Source organism: Triticum aestivum, chromosome 5B, assembly GCF_018294505.1.
Source record: "Triticum aestivum cultivar Chinese Spring chromosome 5B, IWGSC CS RefSeq v2.1, whole genome shotgun sequence".
Classification (NCBI taxonomy): Eukaryota; Viridiplantae; Streptophyta; class Magnoliopsida; order Poales; family Poaceae; genus Triticum; species Triticum aestivum.
In genome coordinates this window covers 98,534,404-98,544,544 of record NC_057807.1, presented here as the reverse complement: position 1 = coordinate 98,544,544, position 10,141 = coordinate 98,534,404, and positions in this window count along the sequence as shown.

Here is a 10,141-nt window from a genome sequence, read left to right as displayed (position 1 = left end):
ATCAGTGATAATGGATTTAACCCAGTTGCAGGAGGTAGGTGCCTTGCGTGCCATTCTGATTGAAAGCCTAAAACAAAGTAAAAAGTGTCGGTTCAAATTTAAGCCGGACAGGATAAAAGTGTTACTGTGAATTGCAAAATGGCGACTTATGAAGGGGCCTAATGGTATAAGGATAATTATGTCCTGGTTAGTTAAGCCGCCTTAGGTTTTATAAGCCGTCAGCACTATTTAAACCGACAGGGGTGGTTCAGATTATTAATTGAGCATTACTTCCTTAAAGCCGGCGATCAGAGTCGCCATGACTGGATAAACCTAGCAAAATATGGATTTTGCCTAAGTGTTGTACAAATAGGTTTTACAGTTTGCAGCTGTTATTTTGGATCAAACAAAGGTTCAGAAAAGAAAAATTACTAGACCTAAAAATAGGGCGCAGAGAAGTTCATGTGCTATAATGGGGTTTTCTTACAAGGAAAGGAGATCTACTTCCAATCAAAATGGATGCGGAACACGAACCACATCAGATACATGTGGTTTTTTTGGATCAGACGAAGGCATGGCAAGAAGAACACAAGAGCTTGGATGAACTGTGCCCGTACAGAGGAACACGCTAGCCCTAATGCAGATCTATGGCGTGGAAAGGGGAAGTACTTACTGCGGAGGGTCTGCGGAGGAGGAGCGCTGCCGTTCTCTGGTCAAAATCAAGTCGATGCAGCAGCCAAGCTCGACGAGGACGAAGTGCGCAGTGGCGACGGCAGCGGAGCTCCAGTGGCAGATGGGGGCGAGAGGAAGAAGATGCGAAACGGGAGAATGAGAAGAGACCTAGTCGGGTCTATTTATAAGGAAAAACCTGTTAAGTGGGCGCGAAAAACGAGGACGCCGAAAAACATAGTTATCCAGCTACAAAGGCGCCTCGATTTTTGGATGGTCATTAAGACAAAAATCCGTTGAGATGTATTGGACAAAGCATGCATTTATGATAGGTGACGTCATGGCGGGTTACCATAGATTTGAAGCATGACATCATGGCGGGTTACAGAAAATTTCATAAGCAAGGAGCAGAAGACTTTTCTTAAGTGTCAAAGATTGACATGAACCAGTTCAAATCAATCTAGGGCCTAATGTTGGGGATATAACTATTAGGTATGACCCGCCAGGAGGGGCCTGGTTATACCTATGAGTATTCTTGAAGCCCAAGCTCAAGGTTGAAGATGGCGGCTTAGTAAGGGACCAAGTGTCGTGGTTCTAAGCCTGACAGTAGAGTGGGGGGTAGGTATGGAGAGGCAAGGTCCTAGCTATGGAGAGGTTTTAAACACAAAGGATGTACGAGTTCAGGCCCTTCTCGGAAGAAGTAATAGCCCTACGTCTCGGAGCCCAGAGGCGGTCGAGTGGATTATGAGTATAAGAGTTACAAGGTTCCGAACCCCTCTACCTGTGGAGGGGTGTGGCTTATATAGAGTGCGCCAGGACCCCAGCCAGCCCACGTAGGAGAGGGTTTAAGGTGAGTTAAGTCTGGGGCGTTACTGGTAACGCCCCACATAAAGTGTCTTTACTATCATAAAGCCTAATTAATTACAGGCCGTTGCAGTGCAGAGTGCCTCTTGACCTCCTGGTGGTCGAGTGAGTCTTCATGGTCGAGTCCTTCAAGTCAGTCGAGTGAGTCCCTCGTTGGTCGACTGGAAGGCGACCTCTTCTAAGGGTGTCCTTGGGAAAGGTACTTAGATCAGGTTCATGACCCTACCCTAGGTACATGACCCCATCATTAGCCCCCGAATGGATTGAGGCTTCGAGTGAGGAAGGAGTTGATGTTGTTTCCGATTAACCTTTGCACACTGGTCGTGCGTTGTTCTGGACCAAAGAATCTCTTCGTCGATAGTGAGCAACTTGTCTTCAGTCGACTCGATCCATTCTCTTCTTTCGTCGAGTGATCTTTCGGGCTTCGACGATCTCCGAGCGACGGATCGCGGGAAACCCCGCGTCTGACAGACCGATCTGCCGTTCGCGGATTCCGCGGGATGCGAAATTTGGGGACGCGCGCGAAGCGGAGCGGACCGCGGCGTTCGGATGGGACGGGACATAGACGCCTCGATCTCCGCGCCGCTTTCTTCGCCACGTATCCCGTCTGCATAACTGTTCCTGGATATGATTAGATCGACCGGGCCCACCTGTCATCCACTCGGAAGGGACCTTATAAATGCGCCCGGCGAGGATTTTTGTACTGTGCCTCAGCATTCTCTCTCTCTCTCTGCTCCCTTCGTCCCCGTCCAGCGCGCTCGCTCTCGCCCCCGCACAACTTCCCCTCGCGCATCTCGCCGGCAACCATGGCCAAGGAGAAGACGGCGGCGCTGGAACGTGCGAAGAAGGCGTCGGCGTCGGAGAAGGCGAAGGGGAGATCTACCAGCCGCGGCGGGTCTTCGTCCAGATCCCGCCTGCCGAAGGGCTGGGTCCAAGGAGACTGGATCCAGTCGACCATCACAGAAAAAGATCTCCTCGACATGGCCAACGAGGGCTTGATCCCTCATGGAGCTGCGAGGCTTCCGGGGAAGGAGTGGCAGCCCCAGCCAGAAGAGGGTGAGTGTGTGCTCTTGGCCACCCATGTTGATCGTGGATTTTCTTTGCCGCCGAGTATTTTCTTCCGTGGCTTCTTGAACTTCTTTGGAGCGCAGCTCCACCACTTTACCCCAAATTCTATCGCCTATCTTGCCGCGTTCGTGTCCATGTGTGAGGGTTTCCTGGGCTGTCGACCGCACTGGGGTTTGTTCAAGCATATATTCACGTGTCGCTCTCAGACCGTGAAGAAGGCGAGCCCAGGCGATGAAAGAACCCGAGTCGTCCAAATGTGTGGGGGTCTGGGGATCCAGGTGAGGAATAAGAGCACCTTCCCGCCCATGACCTTTCCCGAGTCAGTCAGAGGCTGGCAGTCGACCTGGTTCTACTGCCAGGACCAGTCGACGCCGGGGCAGTCGAGTGGACTCCCTCAGTTTACCATGGACCGAGTGAACAAGCCCTCCTCTCTGAAGTTGATTCCGGAGGAGAAAGCTGACGTGAAGATGTTGATGGAGCGCGTGGTGCAGTTGGTTCGGGAGGGAGTGACGGGCATGGATCTCCTGGAGGTCTTCCTTAGGCGTCGCATCCAGCCCCTTCAGTTCCGGAGCCACTGCATGTGGTTGTACTGTGGGACTGAAGACGAGACTCGAGTCCATCCAGAAGCAGTCGACGATGTCACTCTGGAAAGATGGATGGCAGCCGTTACCGGAAACAAGGATAACCCACGCGGAGCCAGAAGGATTCCTCCACTCGACCACAACAGCGATCCAAACAAGGTACGCTTGCTCTGCTCTCCACTGTGTCCTTGTCACATTCGTTTCTGTTTATCCTGCCGACTGGTCGATTGATCCTTGTCTTGATATCTACCAGGCCCTCACCGAGCTGTACTCGATGCCCAATGGGGCACAAGCTCCGACTGAGGAGGGTGAGGCGAGTGGGGGCGAGAGCCAGGAGGAGGAGGAATGGGACTCGGACGTTGCTGAGGATGATGATGACGATGATGATGATGACGGTGATGAAGATGACGTTGAAGACGAGGAGGAAGAGGAGGAGGAGGTCGTACCACCGCGCTCAGAAAGGCGGTCGAAGCTTGTCCACGACCCTTCGACTGAACGTGGCAAGGGGGTTGCGACCGTTGCTCAGTCGACCAAGCGCCCTCGGACCACCTCTCCGGTGCCGACTGAAAAGGCGCCGAAGCAGCCCAGGGCGGCCTCGTCGAAGCCGATCAAGCTCCTGCCGAAGATGAAGGTGTCCATCCCCACCATATCAGGGTAATCGTGCTGCTTAAGTCTTCTTATTTTGTGTGAACTTTGTCTCTGGTTGACGCTGAAGTTAGTCGACTGATTCTTTGGAGTTGCAGTGCTGCTACTTCTGAGACCTCAGCCCGGGCTGATGACCATGAGATGGAGGACGCAGCAACTTCAAAACCAGGTACTATATTCTTAACGCCGTTTTTAGTCGACTGACTCGCGATCTCTGATCCTGATTCTTCTCCGTAGCTCCACCCAATGCTGTTATCAATCTCCCTGATGATGATGAGGATGAGGAACCGCTGAAGCGCAGAAGGAGTAGGAAAGCGTCCGCCAGCAAGGTGCCCCAGGATGTGACGGCGCCTGAGATTCTGATTGCGGAGGAAGAGAACACCACTCGACACACGGTGTCCTTCGCAGATCCATTGACGAGTGCTCAGCAGCCCTCCCTCTTCACGACGCACCACGTCCCAGAGGACCAAGCTGGCGCGGCGAAGGAGGCGATACGCCAGGCGGGAATCATGATGGAGCAGTTGAAGACCATCCGGGATGCGAGCCAGGCAGCTTATGACGCCAGTTCTGCCCTCCAAAGCAATGTTCAGGTCAGTCGACCACCGTTTGTTCTGTTGGATATGCTACCAAAAACTTTTCCTTTCCGGAATTTATAGTAGTCACCCACTGGGTGTGTCGATTAAACTCCGTGTTAGCGGGGGCACGCTGAGTGCACCCGCTGGGTGTAGTCCCCAAGGCTAAGGTCGACTGCTGGCAGTCGGCCTTAGGCTTTATGATGTCAATCTTTCTGTCAGTCGACTATGTCGACTGGATTTCACAAACCGGTGGGGGCACGCTGAGTGCACCCACTGGGTGTAGTCCCCGAGACTGTGGTCGACTGCTTGCAGTTGATTACAGTCTTAAAGAATACATCTCTCTCTTTTTTTTGAGGTCGACTGGTCGACTTTATCTTCAACAGGATTAGTGGGGGCACGCTGAGTGCACCCACTGGGTGTAGTCCCCGAGACTACGGTCGAATGCTTGTATTCGGCTGTAGTCTTAGAAACGTGTGATTTTTCCTTTTTCACTCGGAAGTGAATTATATTTGACATTTAGTCGATTGGTTCTTCGCAGAACTCCTGTGATCTTGTGGCTCGCTACTCTGAGCTGGAAAACAAGCACACTCAACTCGAGCTGAGCTTGAAGCTGGTTCAGGAGAAGCTGACGAAGGCAAAGGAGGAGACCGAAGGTATGTTTGGTGAGACCCTGACGACTGCTTTTCCCCTTGCTTGTTTCAAAATCTGATCTTGCTGTAACTTGCAGGTAAGGTAAGGGAGGCCCAACAGAAGAAAGACCTCGAACTAGCTGAGAAGATCAAGCTTGCTGACGAGAAGTTAGCTTCAGTCACCAAGCTTGAACAAGACAATACCAATCTGAAAGCTGCTCTTGGGATCGCCAACAAGGAGGTCAGTCGACTAAAAACTGATAAAGCTGCCCTGACCGACCAAGTCAGTAAGTTGACTGGGAAGAAAAATGATCTGGAGGCCTTCCTGAGTGGTCTTGCCAAGAAGCTGTTTCTTATGCTTGAAGGTAAACCTCTATGCTCGGCAAACATTTCCAATCGTGGTTTTTCCATTCGACCATCCCCTTGACTCAGTGATCATCCTTGCAGAATTTTGCCAAAACTTTGAAGAAGAAACTAGCCGGCTGGAGCCAAACCTCGACCCCGTCAATTCTCCGGTGAACGACGAAGTTGCCATGGATGTTTTCCGACTGGAGTCTCGTGTTGCAGCTGTCGTGGACTATCTCGCAAGGCTGAAGGCCGCCACATCTCGCATCGACTCGACGCTCTGGCCTGAGGAGACACTTCAGAATGACCTTGAGTCGCTGATGGCCCGCTTGAACACGATCCCTGGTCGAGTGCAGGAATGGAAGAAGTCCTCGGCTCGGTGTGGTGCAGATGTTGCTCTGTGTCTGGCCCGAGTCCACTGTAAAGATGCGCGAGAAGAGAAGCTGGCGGCCCTTCGGGTGGCCAACACCAAGAAACACGACTTCAGGTCCTTTATGGAAACTTTCCTTGCGGCTGCCACTCGGATCGCCGACGGAATTGACCTTGATGAATTCGTTGCACCTTCCAGCCCTCCACAGGAGGGGTAAAAAACTTCTTCTGGCTCGACGCTTTAAATTTGCCTCGGTATGCCGAGTGGAATTGTAACCGATAAACCTTAACAGGCTTAACGCCTGAGCACTTTCGGTTCCTTTAGATATCGATTCAAACTTGAATTTGGTGCTTGAATACGATTGCTTTTGGCTCGAAATGTCTTTTGCAGGTTCATAGCAAGGCGCCTTTACTGCAATCGACTTATTCTTTAGTCCACTTAGGCGAGCACTGGGCTGCGGCTAAGCCTCCGAGTGGAAGCCCGGCTTACCACTCGGTAGGATTTCTATAACTTAGGCGAGCACTGGGCTGCAGCTAAGCCTCCGAGTGAGGGGTTTACTCTTCACTCGGTAGGATTTTGATAACTTAGGCTAGCACTGGGCTGCAGCTAAGCCTCCGAGTGAGAGGGTTGCTCTTCACTCGGTAGGATTTTTATAACTTAGGCGAGTGCTTGGACTGCAGCTAAGCCTCCGAGTGAGAGGGTTGCTCTTCACTCGGTAGGATTTTTGTAACTTAGGCGAGTGCTTGGACTGCAGCTAAGCCCCGAGTGAGAGGGTTGCTCTTCACTCGGTAGGATTTTTATAACTTAGGCGAGTGCTTGGACTGCAGCTAAGCCCCGAGTGAGAGGGTTGCTCTTCACTCGGTAGGATTTTTATAACTTAGGCGAGTGCTTGGACTGCAGCTAAGCCCCCGAGTGAGAGGGTTGCTCTTCACTCGGTAGGATTTTGATAACTTAGGCGACTTGGACTGCAGCTAAGCCCCCGAGTGAGAGGTTGCTCTTCACTCGGTAGGATTTTTATAACTTAGGCGAGTGCTTGGACTGCAGCTAAGCCCCGAGTGAGAGGGTTGCTCTTCACTCGGTAGGATTTTTAAACTTAGGCGAGCTTGGACTGCAGCTAAGCCCCGAGTGAGAAGGGTTTGCTCTTCACTCGGTAGGAGATTTTTTTATAACTTAGGCGAGTGCTTGGACTGGAGCTAAGCCTCCGAGTGAGAGGGTTGCTCTTCACTCGGTAGGATTTTTACAAACTTAGGCAAGTGCTTGCACTGCAGCTAAGCCTCTGAGTGGGAGGGTTGCTCTTCACTCGTAGGGTTTTTTGTAACTTAGGCGAGTCTTGGACTGCAGCTAAGCCCCGAGTGAGAGGTTTGCTCTTCACTCGGTAGATTTTTATAACTTAGGCGAACGGATTCGCAGCTAAGCCTCCGAGTGGGAGTCTGGCTCACCACTCGGTAGGATTTTTACAAACTTAGGCGAAACGGATTCGCGGCTAAGTCACCCACTGATGGGGAATTTTATAGGACAAAAATAAAAAGTGACAGAAATTATGGAGGAACTATGACACTATTATTTTGAGGTCCATGAACTACAGAAGTACTTTATTGCGACTCATCCGAGTGATAAAACTTAAGTATAAAATGGGCGGAGTAGTTCCGCGTTCCAAGCTCGGGGCTCGTCGATATTATGCTCGACGTTGTAAAGACGGTACGCCCCGTTGTGGAGAACCTTGGTGACGATGAAGGGACCTTCCCAAGAAGGAGCAAGCTTGTGTGGTTTGTGCTGATCCACTCGGAGAACTAAATCTCCTTCCTGGAAGGCTCGACCTCTCACATTTCTGGCATGGAAACGACGCAAATCTTGTTGGTAGATGGTCGACCGGATCAGAGCCATCTCCCTTTCTTCCTCTAAAAGGTCGACTGCGTCCTGCCGCGCTTGTTCAGCCTCTGCTTCGTTGTAGATTTCAACTCGAGGAGCATTGTGGAGAAGATCACTCGGCAAGACTGCTTCAGCTCCGTAGACCAAGAAGAATGGAGTTCTTCCGGTCGACCGATTAGGTGTGGTCCGCAGCCCCCAAAGCACTGAGGGAAGTTCGTCGACCCAAGCTCCAGCCGCGTGTTTGAGATCACGCATCAGTCGGGGCTTCAATCCCTTAAGAATCAGTCCATTAGCTCGCTCTGCTTGTCCATTCGACTGCGGATGGGCGACTGAAGCGTAGTCGACCCGTGTGCCTTGGGAGTTACAGAAATCTCTGAATTCCTCCGAGTCAAAGTTCGACCCATTATCCGTAATGATGCTGTGCGGGACTCCATATCTGAATATTAGTTCCCTGATGAAGCTAACAGCAGTACCGGTGTCAAGGTTCTTGATTGGTTTAGCCTCGATCCACTTGGTGAACTTGTCGACTGCCACCAGTACATGCGTGAAGCCGCTTCGTCCTGTTCTCAAAGGACCGACCATGTCCAATCCCCATACTGCGAAAGGCCAGACGAGTGGGATGGTCTTCAGAGCCGACGCAGGCTTGTGCGACATATTCGAGTAGAACTGACATCCCTCGCACTTATCCACTATCTCTTTTGCCATCTCATTCGCCTTTGGCCAGTAAAATCCGGCTCGGTATGCTTTGGCCACGATGGTCCGAGAGGACGCATGATGACCACAGGTCCCCGAGTGGATATCATTGAGGATGAGTCGACCTTCTTCTGGTGTTATGCACTTCTGACCAACTCCAGTCGCGCTTTCTCTGTATAATTGTCCTTTGATTACGGTAAAGGCCTTAGATCGACGGACGATCTGTCGAGCCTCTTCCTCATCCTCCGGAAGCTCTTTTCTCAGGATATACGCGACATATGGAACTGTCCAGTCGGGAATGACCACCAAGACCTCCATGATCAAGTCGACCACCGCTGGGACTTCAATCTCAGTCGGATCTGTGGCACTCTTGGGCTGTGGAGTTTCTTCGGTGAAAGGATCTTCTTTGACTGACGGAGTGTGTATATGCTCCAAGAACACACCACTCGGAATGGCTTCTCTCTTGGAACCTATCTTTGCTAGATCATCAGCTGCTTGATTTTTCAGTCGGGGTATATGATGGAGCTCCAACCCCTCGAACTTCTTTTCCAGCTTCCTCACTGCACTGCAGTATCCAGTCATGGCTGGGCTTCTCACGTCCCACTCCTTCATCACCTGGTTGACCACTAAATCCGAGTCGCCATAGACCATCAGGCGACGGACGCCGAGTGAAATGGCCATGCGCAACCCATATAAGAGGGCCTCATATTCTGCCTCATTGTTGGAGGAATCAAAGTGAATCTGGAGCACATATCTGAGCTTATCTCCTCTGGGGGAAACCAGGACAACCCCAGCACCGGAACCATTCAACATCTTAGAGCCATCAAAGAACATGGTCCAATGCTCCGAGTGAACTTCAGTCGGCTGCTGCTGTTCAATCCACTCGGCGAGGAAATCTGCTATTGCCTGGGACTTAATGGCTTTCTTTGCCTCAAACTTGATATCAAGGGGAAGAAGTTCAATCGCCCATTTGGCCACTCGACCAGTTGCATCTCTGTTGTGCAAAATCTCTGATAGTGGAGCGTCGCTGACGACTGTGATGGAATGATCAGAAAAATAATGAGCAACCTTCTTTGTGGTCATGTATATTCCATACACAAGCTTCTGATAATGAGGATATCTCTGCTTGGATGGAGTCAAGACTTCAGACAAATAATACACTGGGCGCTGAACTTTGAGAGCTTTTCCTTCTTCTTCCCGCTCGACCGTAAGCACAGTACTGACGACTTGTCCTGTGGCTGCGATATAGAGCAACAGAGGCTCTTTGCTGATTGGAGCAGCAAGCACCGGCTGGGTGGAGAGCAGAGCTTTTAGCTCGGCAAACGCTGCATCAGCTTCTGGAGTCCACTCGAACTTGTCTGTCTTCTTCATCAGTCGGTAAAGAGGCAATGCCTTTTCACCGAGTCGTGAGATGAATCGACTTAATGCGGCCAAGCATCCAGTAAGCTTCTGGACATCGTGCACTCGCACAGGGCGTTTCATTCGGAGAATAGTGCCAATCTTCTCTGGATTAGCGTCGATTCCCCGTTCGGAAACGAGAAAACCGAGTAACTTGCCACCAGGAACTCCAAATGTGCACTTTGATGGATTGAGCTTGATATCATATCTTCTGAGGTTGGCAAATGTTTCGGCGAGATCAGCGAGCAGGTCGGAACCTTTTCGTGACTTGACAACGATATCATCCATATATGCTTCCACATTCCGACTGATTTGAGTGAGTAGACACTTCTGAATCATTCGCATAAATGTGGCTCCGGCATTCTTGAGGCCGAATGGCATGGTGATATAGCAGAAGCACCCGAATGGAGTGATGAAAGCTGTTTTTACCTCGTCGGGTCCGTACAGACGGATCTG